Raw genomic sequence first — 23,068 nt, 5'->3', positions numbered from 1 at the left:
TTAGATGGGAAATAGAAACTGATTGGAAATGTTCAGGCTTATTTTTACCTTTAGGATTTCACAACTACTGCTTCTGCTTCTTGCTCCTTCTGCTTACTGCTGTGATGTCTTTTACATTTGAAATAGTCCTAACATGACTTGTTTACAATCGAGACTCAATTTTGAGAGATGATGTAGGATTCAAGTGGTACATATACCTTATGTTAATTCTTTATGTTGGGCAAATTTAATTAGATATTAACTAAATTTGTTTGAAAACCTCAAGAGGCTCTAAAAACAGCCACAGAGGGGCAGCAGACGTTTACACTCAAACAATATGATGCTTGTATGCTTTCCTCACCAGTTCTCTGTTTATAGAAAAAAAAAAAAAACAACAGCCCTGGAAAACTGAGCTAGGCTTTACCTTTGGGAAGCACAATCTCCTCTTTGCTTCCTTCTTGAAAATGTCATAAAAAATGTAGAGTAAAAATGCATACTCACAGGTAAAACATTTTAAAATTTTTGTAAGTTTTTTTTCAACCATCTTTTTCAAGGAGGTGTAGTGCTGGATGTTGAAGTCTAGGTCTGTTATAGTACGCCTACAGCTTTTGATTTTCAGAAATAAAGTTAAAAGAACTCACAGAAAATTATTTATCCCCAGTTGCAGAGAAATAGTTGGTTTTGTTGTTTCTGCACTAAAAGTACCAGACAAAACCTCTGAAAACTCCTTGAATAAGTAATTTCCTGTATAGTAGATTTTTTTGCTGCTGGTAAGACGTAAAGATTGAGCATCAGTTCTACTATAAGCCTTCTACAGTGTATGAGAGATGAAAAAACATCTTTGAACATCTTTGCCTAGTTGTTGATTTTCAAGACAGAAACTTGAAGATATTGTGGTAAATATCTTGCATATAAATGTACATCAAATGTAACTTTTATTATGTAATTTACAAATTTGATTTCTTTGTCCAATGCAGGAACTACCATTTGCAATAGTTTACACAAAAGTAAGAGTTGATTATTTCATATGATTTCAGATAATTATAACTCCATTTAAAAACAGTAACTTATGTATACTTGCATATGTAACTATCAGTAGTCTAACTTGAGTAGGACCTTATTATAAGCTTCAAGTGGTGTACAAATGTATCTTTTCTTGAAACAGACCTACTTAAAATAGCTGATATGAAATGTTTCATTTTGTGCACATGATTTATTGGGATGTTTACATTACAGACTTTTAGATAAAGGCGTCCTGAATTTTTACTCTTTCATTTTCAGCAATTTAATTTCTCCAGAATGTGACTATATAAGCTGAAAATTCTTGTTTGTTCACTCAGATATGAACATTTCTCCAAAGTTAAAAGGAAATCTATTCAGTTCATTTTTAATGATCTGAATATTCTGAGAAACCTGTGGTTTCCATACTTTCAGAAAATTGCTCAGTTGTTATTTCTTCTTGGATAACTCAGAAATCTGTTGACTGTAATCCTTCAAACTTGGCATGAACAAAATTACTAATCTGAAATACAAGGTTTAATAAGTTTTAGTTGGAATGGGAAAGCCCCTAAAGCTCTGCATTTATAAGAACCACATGTAACACACTTCACATACTCAGTATTTAGTTTTCTACTAATATCTTCAAATTTTGATGCTGCAAGCACTGATACCTGCATATAAATGCAAGACACAATCATAACTGTGCACAGAGAAACAAATAATAAGCTTATTATCATGCCTGAGCAGCTAAGCTAACAAAGTTCATGCAGGGGGTACCACTCCTCTCTTAGCTGCTACAATAACAAAATTAGGCCATAGCTGTTTCCCCAGTCCAGTGGCTTGAACTGCCACTATCTATGTGCTACCCTTGTGAAGTCTGTTGCAGCCAGAAAAGAAAACATAGTGTTTTTCCTTTTTAAGAAGATTTTCTTTTAAAATCCTGAGGATACAAAGATGCTACTAAGAGGAAGCAAAGATTCCTTTTCCAATATGAAAAGGTATGGATGGCACTGAAGGTACAACTTGTATTTGTCTCTTTCCCCTCTATTTTTTATGATTTGCAAAAACTCTTGTTACTCCCTAAATGTGATACTGTACTACACATGAAAAGATAGGTGACAAATCACATAGAATCTTAAGGGCTGGAAGGGACTTCAAAAGATCATCTAGTCAAATCTTATCTTTACTTCAGTTTATCTTTACTGAAACAGCCAGTTCAGATTAATTAAATTTGAGTTAACTTTCATCCAGGCAGTTACCCACTCTCACTAAAGAGCAGTGACTTGCTAAAGTAAGGGTAACTACATTTTATGATGGTACAGCTCCAAAGAATGATTTGATTAGCAGCTCAACATCTGAGCAGTTGGATTAAAGTATCCCCTGCTCATACAACCTCAGTATATGTACCTGGACAGGCTTACTGTGCACCTATCCTCTAAAGTACACCCATGTAACCATGTAATGATTTCCCATCCTCTGCTGTTTCTTCACTCATGCTGTGGCTTTTTTTTTTTTTTGCTATTTTTTTTTTTTCTTATAGAAAACCAGAACAGTGCATTGAATAATTGCTCTTCTTGCCAAATTGTAATTCAGTTGTGTCAGTGAACTGGTCAAGTTTTCCATGCAGCATTACAAACCATTGGGTCAGCACAGCTAAGACTGCAGCAAAGAAATGTCTAATGTTGGTGAAAATGATTCCTTAAGATCTTTTTTCTGCCAAAAAAAAAAAAGGTGCATGGGGTCACACCCTAAATGAGTATTAAGAAAACAGAGAAGCTACAGCCAAATCCCATCAAGGTTATGGCACTAATGGACACATGAACAATAGCTGAACATGTAAAACTGGAGCAAATTGCACTTGTGACAGCTGCTTACAATAAAGTAAGCTGTGCATCTGAAAGCATGAGGAATAAACAGGCTGTGTATTGAAAAGCATACAATTAAAATGTGACAAAATTGCCTCTGATTCATCCAAGGATAAATTTGTCACTGCTAGAACAGGGCCATATTGTTTCTAGAGGTTGAATCGTGCTTGTGGCTTTAAAAAACTTGGACAGCTTAAAGTCCTAGTTAACTCATTCATGTATCCACGGCTTCTGCTGGATCTGTGGTTGTTGCATTCACTGTAGAAATACTAAGCTACTGTTAAGGTACGTAGCCCAGGTGCTTCCAACTGTCTGAGCAATCAGCCAGCAATTCTGTGAAAGCTATCCACTTAAATGCTTATCCAGCAATTTCAGCTATTATTAATATTTGCAACAATATCAAACGAAGGGTAAAAATTATATTCAGAATGACTGGAACCAGAAATGAGGTTTGCAGTGACAGAAGAAAAGTATCAATAGAGGATCTCAAAAGCATATGAAGGGTTTTTTTTGGCAAGAATAGGAACCCTTTTTCTACGAATGCACATTGGCCATGAGTAGGGCTTGCAAGTGGGTTCACTGGCTTGAGAATCTCTGCTGAGCCGTAAGTGGTAAAAACTCTGCTGTCATAGATGACGTGTTTTTGTTCCTGAATCGTTTACCATATCTTTTCATTTAGTATATAGATCTTGTTTACCAGATAGCTTAGATAAGCAGATTTTATTTTAGCTTGTTAATAACCTACTCAAACATTTCTGTTGTTTTGTGATTGTGAAATACAAGTTTCTTCGTTACTGTGTCTGTGCCATGACATAATTATAACTGTCTACTTTTGTGCTAGAATATGAATTGCTGAACAAACTTGTTTGCCTATAACAGTATCTTACAAAGAACACCAATTTCTAAAACACTGCAGTGAACAAAACTCTCTTTCCATAAATGCTAAGAAACAGTTAATAACAAGGGGCACTAAAAGCATCACAAAATCCAAATGTTTGGAATTCAGATGAAGGCTCATGAATACTGCCTTACTAAATGCCATGCCACATTTATGACTTCAGGGCAAAATATATGAACACTAGACAATGTGAACATATTAATTAATGCTAATTACATCTCTGCAGTACAGATGGGCTCTATTCTCTTGACATGAGTATGTAATACATTTGGCATAAATGTCAGTTAATGCATTTATGCAGAAAAAACCCCTGTAGTTTGCAAACACACAATCAGCTGTCTTTTATTTGTGAAGATGTTATGTGCTACAGCCCTGCAACGTGAATCATGCAGATTTTCATCATCATATTTATTTTGTCATAATGACTCCCAGGGATCCTTAAGTTTTTTGCTGTTCCTGCTGTGTGACTATTAGTACAGCATGGATGCAGATACAGTATGAGCAGGGGTTGCATAGTTTTCTCTGTATCACATAGCTGAGGATGGAGGAGAGGAAAGACTTCCCCTTTCAAAATTCACCCTCTGAAATCCACCCTGATAGAGGTACTAAGTGTAACTCAGATACATCTGCATTATTTCTACTATTTTCAGTACATATTCCTATACTATATGCATACTTCTTTGTGCCAGCTGGTTATACTCATGCAGATAGGTACAATTTCTGTGTTCCTGTATCTCCAGGACATTATGGAATTCTGAGAATCACCATTACTGATCTCCAACAAGGGTTCTGTTCATAGACTCATAGTATGGTTTAGGTTGGAAGGGACTTTTGAAGATCATCCAATCCAACCTCCCAGAAATAAGCAGAGATACCTTCAACTAGATCAGATTGCTCAGAGACCATCTTTCTTGTAAGTCCCCTTTAAGTATTGAAAGGCCTCAGTAAGTTCTCCCCTGATCCTTCTCATCTCCAGGGTGAAGAACCCTAACTTTCTCAGTTTGTCCTCGTAGGGGAGGTGTTCCAGCCCTCTGATAATTTTTGTAACTCTCCCCTGGACCTGCTCCAACAGATCTGTGTCTTTCCTGTACTGGAGGCCCCAGAGTTGTACATAGTACTGCAGGTAGGGTCTCACCAGAGTGGAGTAGAGGGGCAGAGTCCCCTCCCTCAACCTGCTGGCCACACTGCTTTTGATGCAGCCCCTTCTTTTGATACAGTTGACCCTCTGGGCTGCAAGTGCACATTGCCTACTCAAGTCCTCTGCAGGGCTGCTCTCAAGCTCTATCCCCCATCCTCTATTGATACTGGGGGATGCCACAGCCCAGGTGCAGTACCTTGCGCTTGGACTTGTTGAACCTTTTGAGGCTGACATGGGCCTACTTCTCAAGCTTGTTGAGGTCCCTCTGAAAGGCATCCCATCCCTCAGATATGTAAATCATAACACTTAGCTTGGTGTCATTTGTCCAGTGGGTCAGGGAAGCATAAGGCCTGCAGTCGTGTCCAGCCTTTGCAGGCAGATACAGGATAGCAAAAAATAATCTGACAGTGAACTTAAGTAAAGGCCAGATAAAACAAAGATATGTCATTTTTACAAGTCAGTGTTATATTTTCCAAGGTTTGAGACTTGGGGGCTATTTGTCCTTGCTCTGTAATGTCCTTGTACAATCTCTCCAGAGTATTTCAACAATTCCATGAATGAGAAGAAGAGGTGCCTTGTGGATGAATGGTGGGGTTTTATTCAAGAATTACTGTTTATTTAGGCATGGAAGCAAAAAAAATTTAAGTGTGCACTGTTTACCTCAGTGTGTTGGTAAAGCACGCTATCCAATACAGAGTGACTTAAAATTCCATCTAGGAAACAGTTACTTGTAACCTAGCTTCTGTCTGCCCCTTCTTGTGCAGTATTTTTTCCTTTTTTCTATTTTTGTCTTTTTTCAATGTAAATTACCTTTCCCTCTGGAGCAGGCATAGGTGACAAACATTAGATTTCACATGTTCTAGAAATACAATACATTGTAAACCTGACATTCACTAGTTGCCTGGCAAGCTGTTGCTATTTGATTCCAAAAACATTTTCAACTATCATTAGTTGAAGAGTTACAGAAGCATTCCTATGAGCAGTAATGCATGCTACCATGTATGGGTAAAATCACAAAAGCAGCATATTCATGAGGTGGTGTGACTCAGTCTTTAACAACAGTGGTCTCTAAGATGTGCTGGTTTTAAGTCCTGATTCTGCAGGTCACTTTACTAGTGCAGACTCCCATGTCTGTGCAGGATACATCTAGCAATGGGCCAATGTCATGTAACTCATTCCAATTCCATGCAGTACTGGTTTGAATTATAGCACCAAGAATGGACGTGTACTCAGAACTCTTCCAGCACAACTGTGGCTGAAAGGCGCTGGTTAATTTAACTTTACTCAACATTACGTATCACATTAATTTCAAGTAAAACATCTTATTAAAAAATCACTAAAACAGGTGATTAAAATACACATTTTGGCTATTTATAACAAGAGTTATTATACTAAAATATTATTGGGCACTTTTCCACTGACTTAATCAAGCTTGTGTCTCTAAGCTTTGCTCGAAATAGGCATGTAAAATTAGGCCTTCAGCATTTGTTTCATGACCAGCAATTATTTTAATATTTAGAGAAGATATTCCAGAGCCCTTAGGGGATGGCAGTTTGATGATAACAGTTCTCCTCAATATCTTAGGTGTTTTGGAAATGCCTCTTTAACTGATTTTAAATAATTATTTGCAGCACAAGAAGTTTCAGTATAGAGCTCATTCATCATTATTTCAAAATTCTATAGTTTAAAGCATACTGGACATTTCTCCACTATTTCCTGGGCTGTTCAAGTTTAACAAGACTCTTTCCCTCTATCTCTTTCCTTTCTGTTGTATGTACTAGTGTAATGAGCACTAACTTCTTACCCCACAGCATACAACCTGATATCAGATATCTTCTTTGGCTATAGTAAACTATTATTTATAGCAGTTGCAATATTTTTTCTTTAAAACTCTCTCGTGTATCTTTTTCTAGCGAGCATCACTACTGAACTTGTAGTGTAAGATAACAGCACACATAGTCCTCTAATACCGTGTCTTGTTTTCCTAATCTTGATCCTACCTTTTCTTGATCACATTCTTCCAAAAGAATATTTTTAGTGACATTGACTGTGACCATTCTCCATTAATTTCTCTTCCATCAGAACCTACTTATTGCTTCTTATATTTCCCAGCTTTCTTATATTCCCCATCAAAATGCAAACACCTACATCTGCTTGTGAGTGATAGCAGCCTACAGCACTCCCTTGTTGAGATTTCAGAAAAGCACCTTACTTGTTATCCACCAGCTTCCCTGCATGCTGGGGAACAAAACTTTGTGCATAGCTGGAACCACTTCAACAACTAAAAGTCTATTCTCAAAGTTTTCCTTTTGCATAATACTTGCCAAAAGTCTGAACTCTCTCAGGTTAGTATGCTGCCACATTGTTTCTGGGTCCCATCTCTGTCAACAGTCACTGCTTTTGTAGTTCTTTTGTCTTTCATATCTTTTTTTTTGAGAAACTGGTTTTTATTAAGTTGATACAACCCAAAATCTGCTACCAAAACCTGAATAAAGTACTTGAACGATGTACCTATCTTTGAATCAGGTAGCTAAAACTTATGGTGCTGTTTTTCTACACACAAAATAGTTGTTGTGGTTCTACAATGAAGGCCAAAGAGCTAGACTGTGAAGAGTGCAAAGGATTGAAAAACGTTCACCATCTGTCATTTGAAACACTTCCAAGAAATATAGCAATGGAATGAAAAAACCCCAACAAAACAGTAAAAGCAGTAAGTAGTGATTGCTTATTGATTAGCTTGCAATATATAATGCAAACAAATTCCTTTAAATGGAAAAGGTTGATTTATGAGTACACCACTAAAAGGAGTTACTATGCTGCGTACAAATTTTACCACCTGATATAAAAAGTCATGTGACAATGGAGAGATCAGCTACTGCTCCTACTATGCCTGCTGTTGCAGTAGAAACCTGTTATTCATATCCATTCATTGTTTACCATTATTTAGTGCTTATTAACAAGGAAATCTTGTGAGTCAGAATTTCAAAGCATTTTACAAACATTGTCAAATCAAGCATACACAAGTATTTTGTTGTCTCTGATTAACATGATTCAACAGATAGCCCACAAACTCAATCTATCACATAGTACACTTCCATGTGTGCTCTTCTTTCTCACAGGGGATGGGAAAGGCTGTTTGAGTAGCATGTACTTTCCAAACGCTTAGAGTGCTTCCTGCATTTGCAGCCCAAAGCAGACTGGTGTCTGCTGCTGTGTGCCTTTTCCCCTTATCTTGATGACTGCAGCAATCTTTGTGATTCTCTTCTCCCACCTCACAGTAACAGTCTGTGAAAGCAGTGGAGGCTGCATTCATTCACCTTTTACTGTTGGAAGGAAAAAGCAAATTCTGAAGAATGAAGGCTGAGTTTACAGATTTGCCTTCAAGATAGTACAGGAGTCTTCATCAGAGCTAAGACTCAGGTCCAGAAGACAAACTGCTTTTGAGGATGACAATTCATTTCTAAAGGGATTAAAAACCCCACAGCTAGCAAGAGCAGAAAAAGAAGAGAAAGAACACGCTTTTTCTGATGGAATATGTGTGAAAGGATATTTAAGAAAAGAAGGTTTTGAATTCAGTTGATTAGATATACAGATTAAGGTTTGAAGTCACATAAATTTCTATGAATGTACAAAAATAAAACTTAAGATCTGAATAAGACCTTAAGAAACAAAACTGTAATATTAATTTACGATATATAACACCTTAATTTTCAAAAGTGTTGCAAGAAAACTACATCTATTATATTGCCTAGGACTTTCTGGGACTTAACAATTTTGAAAAGATTTTCAAGATAGATGCACTTAAACTAAATTGTGAGCAATTTATGCTCCTGTGTAATCTTGTGAATTTCTTCGACAGAAATCTTGTTTACAGCCAACTTTGGTATGGATAACTTTCCCATGCCTTCCTTTCTTCCAAAATGTATACCTTGTGTGCTCAAGTTCCTTTGCAACTCATGCTGCACTGCAGAACGGTTACCACTGCTGAGTAAAACAGCTAAGCCAAAGGTTCCAGAGATACTTGCCTTGCCAGAGAACATGCATGTTAGTCAGGGTTGCAGGAAAGTGTTGCTTGGATATCTCTGGAGTGGGGGATCCAAGCTGGACATTTAAAAAAACCAAGCCAAGCCAAGCCAAACCAAACCAAACCAAACCAAACCAGGAGTTGGGGATTTTTGTTATTTGAAAGGAAGGGTAAAAGATACCATGCTTGTGTGGTGGTTTAGCCCTGGCTGGGTGCCAGTTGCCCACCAAATCATAATATCACTCCCCCTCCTAAACTGGACAGGGGAGAGAGAAATATAATGAGAGGTTTGTGAGTTAAGGTCAGGGAGATTGCTTAGCAATTAGCGTCACGGGCAAAACAGATTTAACTTGGAGAGAAAAGGGTTTGATTTATTCATAAACCATCAGAACCATGAGATGAGAAATGAAATCGAATCTTAAAACACTTCCCTCCACCCCTCTCTCCTCCCAGGACTCTCCTGGGGGATAGAGGGGTTGCAGTCAGTTCATTATAGATGGCCTCCTTCAGGCATCCACCTGCTCTGGCATGGGGTCCTCCATGGGCTGTGAATGCATCTCTGCTCCCCGCTGGCCTCCATGGACTGCATGGGCACAGCTGCCTCACCACAGGTCACAGGGGAATCTTTCTTTCAGGGCCTAAGCAGCTCCTCCCCCTCTTTCTCCACTGACCTTGGTGTCTGCAGAGGTGTTTTCACATTCTCACTCCCTGTTGCTGCTGCAGTTTAGCAACGGTTCAGCAGCTTCTTTCCCTTCTCAAATATGTTATTCACAGAGGTGTTACCTCAGTCACTAATTGGCCAGGCCTGGGTTTAGCTGCAGATCCATCTTAGAACTGACTGGCATTAGCCCTGTCAGCTACCGGAGAAGCTTCTGGCAGCTCTTTGTATAAGGAAGCCACCCCTGTAGCTCCTCCCACTACCAAAACCTGGCCCAGGCAAAACCATTCCAATATTTAATATGTCTGCCCAAGTACACGGGGACCTAAAGTCATCTCTAGCTTCTTTCTTTAGGTATTTGTTAACATAAAAAAAGATGACAGGTTCTTGGTGTTGTGAGTGAGCACAGATAGTTAAATGCAAAGCAAGGTGAGAGAATATGATTTTATATCTCTTAAACAGTTAAACAAATTCAGGAGTTTGTATTAAAATTTTGAATCTCATGCTGACCCTGAATTCAAGTGAGTTGCTTTTGCTTATGTAAGATAAGTGAAGCCCTCTGCAATCACCAGGGAATCAGATCCATGAGCTTAGCTGTTCTGTGGTTCTGAACAGCGTGAAACAGCTCATCATCTCTCCTCTGAATCTTAGTGTTTCTGTCTCTAGTCAGGAAGTGTAGACTCTTGTAAAACAACCTTAGTCCAAGCTGCCTGACTGGAGACAGAAATAACTGTGAGAGAGGAAAGAATTAAGACATAGATGCCATTTGGGACAGTTCCCATGTGACTGAGGGAACTGAAGTTTGTCTTTCTTCTAGTTCTTGCCATAACAGCATGCTTTACTTGTTCATGCTAGTCCATAACAAAGGTAAACCCCTTGATCTTTGCCCCTCACACACTCTTCCTCCTCTGATCCTCATTAGTTCTTGTGAACATTTCTATTAAATGTTCATCATTACATAGTTCTTGTACAGTCCTTGAGCTTGTCTAGGAAAACACAACTTTCCATCTCAGTGGAAGCAGAAAGTGAAACAGAAGCTGATGGGAATTTGAAAGCTCTTGGCTCTGTAATGATGTGTTAAAGGTAGCATTTCCCACTGATCCAGTATTACTGTCTGACATTTTCCCGTTTATAACATCCAGGTTTTATTTCTTTATCAGATATCAAATATTCACTGATTGAGCGCAGAATTTGCTGCCCAAGACTGACTACTAAAAATCTTCATTCCAGTTACAAGGCTAAGGAGAATTACGTAGCTTTGTCTTTTTTTAAAAAGTCTGAAAATGATTTGAGAATTTCTACTGTCTTTATACTTTGGTGCAGGGTTCTTCAAATTTGCTGTGCTGTTGACCTTTATGTCTGTGCACAGCTAGTCAACTTATAGACTTTTGAAAAACTGCTATTCTGCCAGTTTTACCGAGGATGTGCCTCAGATTCTTAGCCAAAGTTCCCAAAGACTCTGTGTTAGGCATTGACCTCATTAACATTTACAAATATGTAAAGAGCAGGTGTCAAGAGGATGGAGTCAGGCTTTTCTCAGTGATGTCCAATGGTAGGACAAGGGACAATGGGTATAAGCTGGAACATAAGAGGTTCAAAAGAAATATGAGGAAGAATTTCTTCACTGTGAGGGTAACGGAGCACTGGAACAGGCTGCCCACATTGGGTTGTGGAGTCTCCTTCTCTGGGGACATTCAAAACACACCTAGACGAGTTCCTGTGTGACCTACGCTAGGTGGTCCTGCTCTGGCAGAGGGTTGAACTAGATAATCTCTCGAGGTCCTTTCCAACCCTTAAGATTCTGTGATTCTGTGATCTCAGGCCCAAGCTGAGAACTTTTCTGAAATGGTAGTTCCTACCAAACTGGGGTGATCTGGTTTTGAGCAAGGTTCGCTGTTGTCAACTGTCATATGCTCTCACTCTTATACTCTCAAAACCTATGCTTAGACCATGTGGAAAAGGACATAAACTGAAACAAGTGCTGATAGATCAAAAGTAGAAATTAGAAAGTGGTGTGGGAAGAGAACAGACTGAAACAACTGGTGTGCAGAGGAACAAGTAGGTCCGTTAAACTTGTGAGGTTAAAGAAGAGGGGAAATTGTGTTGAGTGATAGAGCAATACAGAAAACACTAGCAGTACCTGGGATGTCTAGACTGGTTCTGTAGGCAGACTAGAACTAGATGATAAAAAGAGAAGCTAAAAGAAGGGATTAAACCCAAAGGGTCACAGCTGGACAAACAATTCTTAAGTGATATACAGATTTTCAAGCATTCAAAGGTGTCTTCTAGGCTGTGTAGCTCTTGCATTATCAGCGGTAGAAATATTTTGTTACTGAAAGTATTTTGTTTCTTCAACTCCTGGATGTGGTGGGAAGTAAAACCGGGATAATCATTGCTGCTACCTAATCCAGATCCATTCTGCATGGAATCTTTAAGAAGCCATTATCCTTTCTTGCCTCTAAGTTATCCTGGAGTTCTCCAAGTGTTGTTACTCAACCACTGTTGATATACAGTTCATGGGATACAAAAGGTTAGCTATTCTTGCAGTATATGTCAGAGAATAAGCAATCAGAGGTGGGACAGAGTGCTAGAAAAGAAAGACAGAAAAACTGGACTGGTCTGACAGGGTAACCTTAGAGAAATACTTCTGTCTTTCTCATAATTAGACACTATGCAAGTACCTTAAAATAGGCTTCTCTTATCTTACACGATCATCAATTTTGTATTTGTTTTCTTGATGTTGGACTTGAAACATTGCAGTTTCATTTGAGAGTGCTCATAGCAACCTCCGAAGTTAACAAATACACTTTTAATTTAATGAAGTCAATATTATGCTGCTTACACTGAAAAAACACACCACAAGAGCCTTAAACCGAGTGCTCAAAATGACTAAGTACTTCTGACCTCAGTGTCTCTGTGTGTCTCAGTGAAAAAAAAAGGAGAGCAGTGTCTCTAATCTCATTTGTGAAAATAAATGTCTGAGAAGTATTTAGTTCCTGGACTGATGTGTATTATGAAAGAATCTCTAAGAAAATTAATAATTCAGAGCAGGAGTTGAATTGTGTTCAATAAATAGGGCACAGGCTACACTGCACAATGAGGAGAAAAGAGTTTATTGGGGAATAAGTCATTAAAGGAGGTCAGTACATTACAGGCACTGGGTGAATACCAGCTTTGCAACTTCATTGTTCTTTTAATGTAATTTTTATGTTTAATATCTGCAGTAGCAGTCTGTAGTACTTCTAGCAGAATCAAGCTTAGAGATGATATTTAGAATATAATTTTTAAACGGTAGAATAACTTTAGGTTATAGAAATTATGGGAGATTATTTCATAATCTGTTTTACCATATAGACAATGCTGTTTGATACTTAAAATCAGTTTGTGAAACTCCTTTTATCTCTATACATAATACCAAAGAACTAAAGGTATTTCTTTCTCTTAAAAATTGGTTTCTGACAATTTTTGTAGTTTTAATTACAGACACTAGTAAGTAAAATTATAAGTGAAAAAAAAGTTAAGTAGCCACAGAGCAATGAAGCATTTTTTGTTCTCTTTGTTTCTCTTACTCTTATAGTCTCCTTAATTACTAATGCCAATTTACATAGCTTCAGTAATGAACAGCCACTTCAGGCAAAGGTTTGGTGCCTTTTTACAACTTCTATAAGCATTATGCAGAAGAATCAAGCAACACTAGGACTGCCTTTTATGTTATGAGTCAGTTAAAATAATATAAAATTAAGCAATAGCAAAGTTAAACACCTTTGAGGACCAAGTGGGAAAAAGGACAATAAAAATATTAATCACCTTTGAGAGTCAACATGAAGCATTAGTTTGGGGTAGATACACACTTATGCTTTTCCTGGGTTTATATGAAAGGAATGAGGTAGCTGTTTGGGACAGCTCTTTAAGAATACTGTATTCCACTGATTGCAGCATTGGCTAGCACAGACAGACAGAAAGGGGTGCCATAAAACCATATGTGACAACTATAGGAAATGTAAGTGAAAAACATTTTTTTAAGGGAGTGAAAACAATAGGGTTAAATAAACTGACTTTCTGAGAATCAAAGAGAAGACAGTCAAAGATCTTCATCTTAGCTGGCTGCAGTAAGGCAGTGAATTACAAAAACTTTAAACCTCTTCTCTCACAACAATATTACTGCCAATCAACAAAAGGGAGAAACAGCACATGTAATCAAGGAACATTAAGCATGTCGAAGGATTATGTACATTGAGAGAGATGACTATAAAGGAAGACCTTCTCATTCTTGAGTAGATTTCTAGGTGGACGATAGAAGTTTCAAACTTTTATCATTTATGATACTGATGCAGTCAGCTTGGATTTCTCCTAGTCTACTCTACCAGACACTAGCAATTTCCTTCACAGTTATTCTGCCACTATTTGCTACACCTTAGCTGACTCTAAAGGGAAGGATGAAGTGGTACATTTCTCTGTCCAATCCTATTTTACTTTAAAGGATTTGCAGATTACATGTCTCCCTGCTTTTGTTTCTTGGAGATGAATTTGTCTTCAGCCATTTGAGAGCTTGTGTCCAGTTAAGAAAGAAAAATATCCCGAGTAAGGGGATGGTAGCAATCATAGTATAACATGCTCAGTTGTTGCATATCATACTTTTAAAAGTAAATAACTAAAAAGACATTTGAAATTGTCTATATAAAAATAAGAACAAATCACCACTGGCTGTTTGAAAAATGAGCTAGGGGAATTTGACAAAATAGAGGGAACAGAACTAAGCAATGAGTGGCAAGCTAATCAGTGAGCAGCACGCCAACAGAGAGGAATTTAACTGTGACGAGCAGTTTCTGAACATGTAAATAAAATTATAGATGATTAGAGATTGAGTAGGAAATAAATATACACAAAAACAGTAGGAATAGATGCATGCCGATACGCAGTCAAAATCATATGAATTTATCACACACATTTCAGACAAGCCATTCCTGAAATGTCAGAAAAAAGTAGGGCTCTAATGGATGTTGAACATGTATGTAGCCCACTAACCTTCGTAAGCTGGGATGATCTGCATTTAAACTGTAAAGATACAGGTCTGACAAGTGTCTTAAAACCTAAGGTTGGTAGTGATTCTACACTTCCTCAGGCAATCTACACTTGGGATCTTGCTGTTAGAAAATCCTCCCTGAGATCTAGCCTAAATCCTCTTTGCACGGTTAAAGCTTTCTACATGTTACTTTTTATTCTTACAACCTAGTGATTAATCTTTTGACATGTTCATACTTAGGGATTTTTTTCTGGATAATTTTTCTTAAAATGCAATGCCAAAATCTAGCCAATTTTCCAGCTAATGATTTCCTACAGTGGAGCTGAAGATAAATATGCCTTCATATGCATTTTCATCCTTTACCACTTGATACTTCTCATTTTCTGGAGCAGTGTGATGTTTCTGACTCTTGCTTTGCTTGTCATCCTTTTTATCCCCAAGAAACTTTTCTACAGAACTTCTGTCTAGAAAATCATAAGCATTTCCTAAGAACCTGTAGCCTTTCATGCTTGGTATTTACATATCCCTTTTATCTTCTCACGCTTAATACTAGCATTTTCCATTATTAAGTATTTGGGGCGACCGAAGTTAAACTGACAGGCTTGATAAATCCTTGGTTTGTCTTCTTCCTCTTCATTACAAGTAGTGTGTTTACTGTATTCCAATGTTTACATCTCATACTACAGGATGAGTTAACATCAATGCTTAGTCAATAGTCCAACTACTCTTTTGCTATGTAATAGCCCAGGGCTACCACAGTAATCTTTGGGCAATAGCTTATTTCTTTGCATATAACTAGCTGAATTCACTAGCTATATGAGACACAATCTATGCTACATTCTCTATGTGTCAGTAAAAATTACGAGACACAATATGTTCCTCAGACTAGTGATAATAAGAACAAAGTCATTTGGTTTTCAGAACTATACTCTAACATCTATACTGCTTAATACAATACTGTGAAGTAGTTGAAGGAGTAGCAAGTGAGTGAAGCAAATGTCGGAACTAATTCACTGGGAGGCAGCTGGCATGATGCTTGGACAATAGATTTGCAGTGTCCAATTAATTATCACATCCTAAGTTATTTTTGAGGAAGTATCAGAAAAGTGTGTCAAGCTGACAAATGAAAAAAGTGCTGATTTGCACACCTACCTTTTCCTTAACAGATCTAAAAAAAGGTAAAAGTTGTGGAATAAGAACAACTTGAGCAAGAGTCACGATGCTCTCCTTCATTCACAAAATGTCAATCTCTGTTAATTTCCATTAACATAAATTTAACTCATGCAGGTACTGCCAAAATGTGAAAGAGAGACCGAGTAAGTCAGTATAAGAGCAGATCTGTTTTGCTTATTACAGTTATTCATTCTCTGTTTGAGATTTGATTCCTTGAGACTATTTGTCATTGCTGTCTAATTCCAACTTGCCGAAATAGGTTGCTATGGATGTAACTGCTCACTTCTCTTATTGCTAAATACTGTTTCGGTCATCACTTTTTAAACTTCTGATTCCTAATTTTTGAATGTATATCTTTCTTATGCATTCACTGATTTTACACACTGAAATAGGAACAGCCTTGTGTCAATCTTTCCTGTCACATTTGTTGTACAGTCTCTTTTGTCCAGATCTGTGTTGTGCTTTGTATCTTCCAATTTGTACCTTCAGTTTATTGTCATTGACTTTATTTTAATGAAAATGTCCTTTATTTTGGACTTCTAGTCCAAATTAGACATGCCATGTACTCCTATCCAACAAGCAAATCTAATTTGCAGTGCAAATGCAAACTGCGTTTAACTTTAATGTAGTGGCAATCAACTGTCTCTTTGAATAAATCTCTCCTCTCTTTTTGCTTTTCTACTGTTTCAACCTCACTTCCTAAGGAAGTAAGATTTACTCTATTGCACATTCTGTGTGTCTGAGACTTGCAATAGCTTTGTAACCTTCTTGAAAGTTTCAACCAATTTTGACAGAGTGCTCAAGGTCTCAGTGTTACAATACTCCCACAAGCTGAGTGATGCCAAACAAAGTGTAGAAACACAATCAGTCTCCCACCAAGGGCAGAGGAGAGAGCTGCATCTCTATTCATTTATATGGATATGCTGTCTCTTAAACACACATAGACTAGCTGATCAGCTGCCTGTCACCAATATTCATCAGGTCATGCACCATTTCATTTTTCTTTCAGCTTATCATTCATAGTCCTTCTTTATATGAAACAGTATTTTTATGTTGACTGGATTAGTTGTATTTAGCTAATTTATATATTGCATTTCTACAACTTCTTGTTCTTAGGACTTCTGACAGTATTTTCTCTTAAATTAAGCTTTCTTATTTCTTGGTTTTCCTGGTTTGTCGGCAGACATCTTGACCTACTGGTATTTGTTCTTTCATGTTAAGTAGTATCTTGCAAGTTTGCTAATGAAATCTGAATCTCTCAAACAAAATCTAAAAGTTTGCCTTTGTCCTGTAAGATCGGACTTGATTTACTTACAGACACATACAAGGAGAGACTGCTGGCAATGCTTTATGCCGATGTTAAACTTTACTAAACTCATAAACAGGAAGACCTTTTATATTCAATATGTGGCACAGAAGAGGATCACCTTGTGAATCAGCATGCTAGAACAGGTCTGCATTTAGCCTCAAATTGCTTACCTAGATCACATTCTCCTCCATTTCCTGGTGCATATCATAATTAAACTCCTATACTTCAACTGAATGACTTCTGAAAGCACGCATCTCATTCTGTTGCATATCTGTTTGTATTTTGTATTAATCAGGTTAATCAGGGATGAGAACATGAATTAAATTAACTTTATGTTCATTCTACGGGAAGACCATACAGGAAAAATCATTGGACTGGATGAAAAATGAAAGTGGTACGAAGATGCAAATTGATTATATAACACTTTATGCAAGTCTTTCATTTTTCCTAGTATATTTGAATAGATTCGTTCTTCTGTTAAATAAACTATCTGTACTGCGAGAAGCATACTTTTTTACCCAGCTAGGCAGGAAATAAAAAACTAAAAGAGAAAAAAGCAAGAAGAGGAGAATATTTACACAAAATTATGCCTTCCTAAAAGAAAGGTATATAAGACAAGTTATTTTAAAGTTGTAAATCATGCTGTACCTGCTAGTGACCCACGAAAGGAAACAAAAATACTGGAACTTCTTGGCTAGCTGACTTTCAGTTCCCAAAGGCACAAGTACCCAAGTCCCACTTAAAACCACCAAAGCAAAGCTACATTGTTACCCTTTGTAAGAGAGGGTTACTGGCCACACTGATCTGATTCAGAATGTCTTCTTGGTGCGTTACAATGGTCACTTCCTTGTCACGTGCAGTTTGCCAAAGCTTTTTTTTTCATTTGTTTCCAATTACACAGATTTTTTTCTGGAAAAAAAAGAGAGGATTTACTCTCTATGCCAGCTAACTGTTCTGCAAGAAACCACAGTCAGATGAAGGTCTAGCATTGAAATGGGAAACCTAGATTCCAGTCCCCACGCAGCCTTGCTGGAGACTGAACCACTAGCTTACGCATTCCACAGAAGTGCTGTAACCACAAGCTAAATAATTTTAGACTAGAAAATTTTTCCAGCCTCCATGTGAAGCTGTGTCACTGTGCAATCAGGAGTCAAAGCTGAAGGGTATAAAGGGTTGCATCTGTGACCAAATTATGACAATGCCCTCCTGGAGAAGAGATGTATTGCAAATTGTTCCCTTTACTAAACTTTATAGTAGGGCACCAGATAGCACAGAAGGGAATTAAATCTCATGATAAGTCTAATTAATTATGAGTTCTACTAACTTTGTAAATAAATGAATTATGGGTAAGAAACACACATAGCAGTTAATTTTTATCCCAAAAGGGTAATGAAGATTTCTGTTAATTGGGGAAAAGAGTGCAAAGATGCAGCTGCTTCTTAGACTGGAATATATATTGACAAAGATTCAGAATTATTCTAGCCCAGGGATTTTCCACAAGATACTGCCAAGGGTAAGCTATAAGAATAGTGTAAACATTGCAATTATGTAAATGTATATGCAAATGCAAATATAAGTTAACTTAATTTTAAGATTCTACTAAAACCACAAGGCATATAAATATATACAGTTTAAAACTGTGAATAGTGTAAACAAGTTCTATCAGGGCATAAAATGGTATGACAAGAACCAGTTCACATCGTTTCATTTGTAGTGCACAGAAAACTTTTAATGTACTTCTCTGCAGTGACTGACACAAGAAAGAATGACTTAGAGTTGCCTGAATGATCCCACCTTTATCTGAAAGTCAACAGTGCTGTGCTCTAAGGATTTGCTCTGAAAGTCTGTACTCTGAAGACTTGTTTATACATCTTCAATTTAAGCATCATTGCATATAAATAAACAAACAGCACTGGGAACTGCAACCAGAGCTTGGTATTGTTTTTCCCCTTCCTCAAGTTAATCGCATTCTCAATAGAATCAGCCTGTCTTTGTTAATCTCTCTTTAGCCTCCCAGCTCTTGCATTCCTGATTGAACTGTGCCTTGTGCTTAACAAAAGGGGTCGATAACTTGTAGTTTAGGATTTAGAAATCAAGGTCTTCTACTTCCTTGGTGAATGTTCTACCCATCTAGCCACCTTGGGCATGGAGACTCTTAACAAAGAAGTCTTAATGTGCCTGAAGCAGTCTCATTCGGTCTCAGACTTCCATCTCTAGCATTTGTTTAATTTGGACTTTATGAATGTACGGTTCATCATGGGATGCTTTGAATGAGAACAATAGATGAAGCCACATCAAAATAGTAACAGGAACTAAGAGTGATATATTAAGGACTGCTGGAATATCTGTATTTGCAGTGAAACACTTTACGATTTGTGACACTGCTTGATTGACGCATATTGCATGTGAGATCATTCAGGGTTTACACAATTTTACCTTCATTCTCTGCAAAACTGAACTGCTCAGTGCAGCATCTCAGCATTAATTCTCTCCAAGTTAGAATTAGGAAAAACTGCTGTGAAGCCAGGTGCTTCATCCAAAATGCACACAGGAAAAAATGTCAGTGGTCACAGAGTATGAGGAAAAGTTTTACTAATCAAATCTTACAGCTCTTGGATGTATAAACAGATGGCAAGGCATCTCAGCAGGTGTTGCTACCAGCCCTTTGGCAGAACAAAAACTCTCAGAGGATGCAAAGCCTACTATCACAACTATTTGAGATAATGCTTCAACATCCTCTACCAAATAATACCTCCCTTGCTAGAATACTTCATTACACATTTTGGAAGCACAATTCAGTAACTAAGAGAAATTGTTCAGAATTTTGGATTTCTCAAAGCCATTAACCACAACAGAGAGACAATTAAAAAAGAATTTGATCATCAAGTTGTAACAGAAGCGTCAGTTCAAAACATCTCACCAGTTCCATATCATCTAAAAGGCAATGAATAAATAAAGATGCTGTTTCAAAGTCTGGTGGTTATGTTGAGAACTTTAGCTAGAGAATGAAAGCTAAACTCAAAAAACATCCCCCAATCATGTATTTTATGTCTAGAATTTACATGAAAGAGATCAAATTATTTCCATCCTTACTTTATTTTATGAAAGAGCATCTTGCACTTTTTAACAGTGTATTTGGTTTAGCTGTGAATTTACATGTTTACCGGATATATGCTAATTATGGCTTGTGTGAAGAATTATTTCTTATGTTTTAAAAATCTTTTATTTTTATTGAATCTTTTCATATCTATGAAAGACAAAAAAGAAAGCTTTCTTATTTTTTGCCCCATCATTTTTTATTCAGTAAGTTTTATTATAAGATATTTATAGATTCCAACTATCATTCACATTTAATGGAGGAATAATGCATTTTTTTAGGCAATATTATCTCCTTGTTCTTCATTTACACAATGAAACTCAAATTGCATCTTAGTTCCAGTTTATTCTGCAGCTGTATGTTATGATGTGAGCTTTCCTGGGATCTTTAACACTTTGACCCGAGGTTCTCATACAGCATGGTCAGTCAGTGGCTGAAAGAACTTGTGTTTGCAAACACCCTCCCGAAGGCATCTTTCGCTAACCCGTGCTGGCAACCTCTATCAGTGCCAGAGACACTTTGCATGTGACTGGCTATCTGACTGGTCAAAGTATCGATGCATTTGCTCACCAACTAATTGGTTATATTATAAACCTTGATTAAGATCTTCCACATACAAACAAGTTACAAGGTCAACTAAGTTACTGAGATCTACATATGCATACAACACTCTCTATGTTTTCTGGTTTTCCTTAAAAGTGGAACACAAAAGTTATGAAACTGCATTTAAGACAGAACAAGATTTTAGCTGCTATTTGGCCATCCTCCAAAAATAAGCAGCTCCTCCCATCCATGAAGCAAACTAAACAGTAGACTAACCTTAATTCAATCACAGTTTCTAAAACTGGAGTGGGAGAAAGGTGAACTTTGCTTAACCCACTTAATTGTCTTTTATGATGAAATGAGTGCCTCTGTGGAAGAGGGAAAAGCAGAGGGTATTGTTTACCTCGATTTCAGCTAGAGTATCTGCATGGGCTCTCACAGCATCCCTCTTGTCAAATCCAAATGTAACATGTTGGAAAGACTATAAGGTAGGTATGTTTGGCATATGGCTGGCTGGACTGTTGGCATCAAAAGGGTTGCAGTCAGTCCTTTGAAACTTTACTGGCAGATACTTATGGGTGATGTTCCTCAAGGAGCAATATTAGGGCTTATGCTGTTTAACATACTCAGTGGCCTGGATGGTGAGTTGGAATGCACCCTCACCATGGAGAAGTGGCTGATGTGCTGGAGGACACTGTTGATGTAGGTGGATGTATGAGAAGGCCTTGAATAAGCTTGAGAATGGGCTGACAGGACAAAGTCTCATACCAAGGACAAACCCCCTATGCAATGATATGGACTGGAGGCTAATGAGCTACCCACGCTGCACAAAGGGATCTATGGGTTGCAATGAAGAAGTTTATCAAGGTTTAGGCTCAGCCAGGAACAAAGGACCATGATCAGCCACTCATACACTCCTCCTCCTCCTGACCAGACAGGGAAAACAAAAGTACTGAGGGCCTTTGGAACCTCCTAAGGACAGTGAGGGCTCACTCACCACTTATAGTCCCAGCCAAAACAGACAAGACTACTCATCCTGGGGAAGAAAACAAAACTTCATTTAATCCACCACCAACCAAAACCACAACAAACAGAAATACTCAACCAAAAGCAATACAGAGTAGGGTGATGATGAAATGTACAATCAGTCCCTTTAAGATCCCTTTTCCCTCCACCTCTCCACTATTCCCAGGCTCAGGCACCTGATCCTGCCTGAGAGGTGCAGGAGAACAGGGAATGTGGGGTGCAGTCAGTCCTGTTTCAATATCTCCTACCACTTGTCTCACCTCTGAGGAGGAGGACTCTTTGCCAGTCCTCCCTGCTCCACAGCATGGGGTTCCTCACACACTGGGCAGCCCTGCACAGGCCACTCTGATGTGCATTCTCCTGAAGGGCTGCAGCTCCTCTCCGCTTCCTCTGGGTCAGCGTCCAAAACACTCATTCCCTCTTTAATGGGGTGTTCCTAGAGCTGTGGGCAACTATTAGTCCTGCCATTGCCATCCGCAGGTCCCAGGGTGACAACTGCTCTCTCACCATGGGCTGCAGGGGATCTGTGGTCCAGGGCTGCTCCACCCTTCCTCCTCCTCTGCCTGCAGGGTTTGTGTGGTCACCCCCACCTTGCCATGCCCTTCCACTTCATTCTACACACTACAAATGCTCGTTCTTAAATAGTGATGGCAGAGACACCAGCTTGGCCCAGCCTGGCTGGAGGTAGGTCTAAAACTCAGAGCTGGGTGAAATTTCATGAACTGTTTATGTGAGCAGCTCTGCAGCCCCTTCCCCTTGTTACCAAGTACGAGTGGCTCCACACAAATCCATCACAAAGCTAAAGGAGGGTCTGTGCCACACTTTGAAGCAGTGAAGGCTAACCACATACCACGCTACATCAACAAGCATACAGCCAGCAGGGGAAGGGAAATTACTATTGTACTGCACTTGGCATTTGTGAGGCCATATCTGCAATGTCATGCCCAGTTTGGGCTCTCAAGTATGCAAGGCAGCTGAAGAGTATCCAGGAGAAGGTAACCAAGATGATTCCAAGGGCTGGACCATCGGCATAAGGGGAGGATGAAGGAACTCAGTTTATCTTGGAAAACATTGAGAGAGGCTAACGATCTAATGTTGCCAAACCCGCCATTAGACTATGCCCCACCATACCCCTGGACCTCAGCAAAGGACTACGGCATGCTAAAAAACCGCCTCACTAAGGTGCTGAATTGAGGAACACCATGCCACTGATTTGGACACTCTTGCTCTCCAGAACTTGATTCCATGCAGTGCTTCACCTATAAACCCTTTATCACTGTTTAAGGATTGTCCCCATAAACAAGCTGGATCTTGATAAATTTTATTACATTTTATC

This window comes from Colius striatus, chromosome 1 (genome assembly GCF_028858725.1).
Source record: "Colius striatus isolate bColStr4 chromosome 1, bColStr4.1.hap1, whole genome shotgun sequence".
Classification (NCBI taxonomy): Eukaryota; Metazoa; Chordata; class Aves; order Coliiformes; family Coliidae; genus Colius; species Colius striatus.
Note: the sequence above shows the minus strand (reverse complement) of the source record.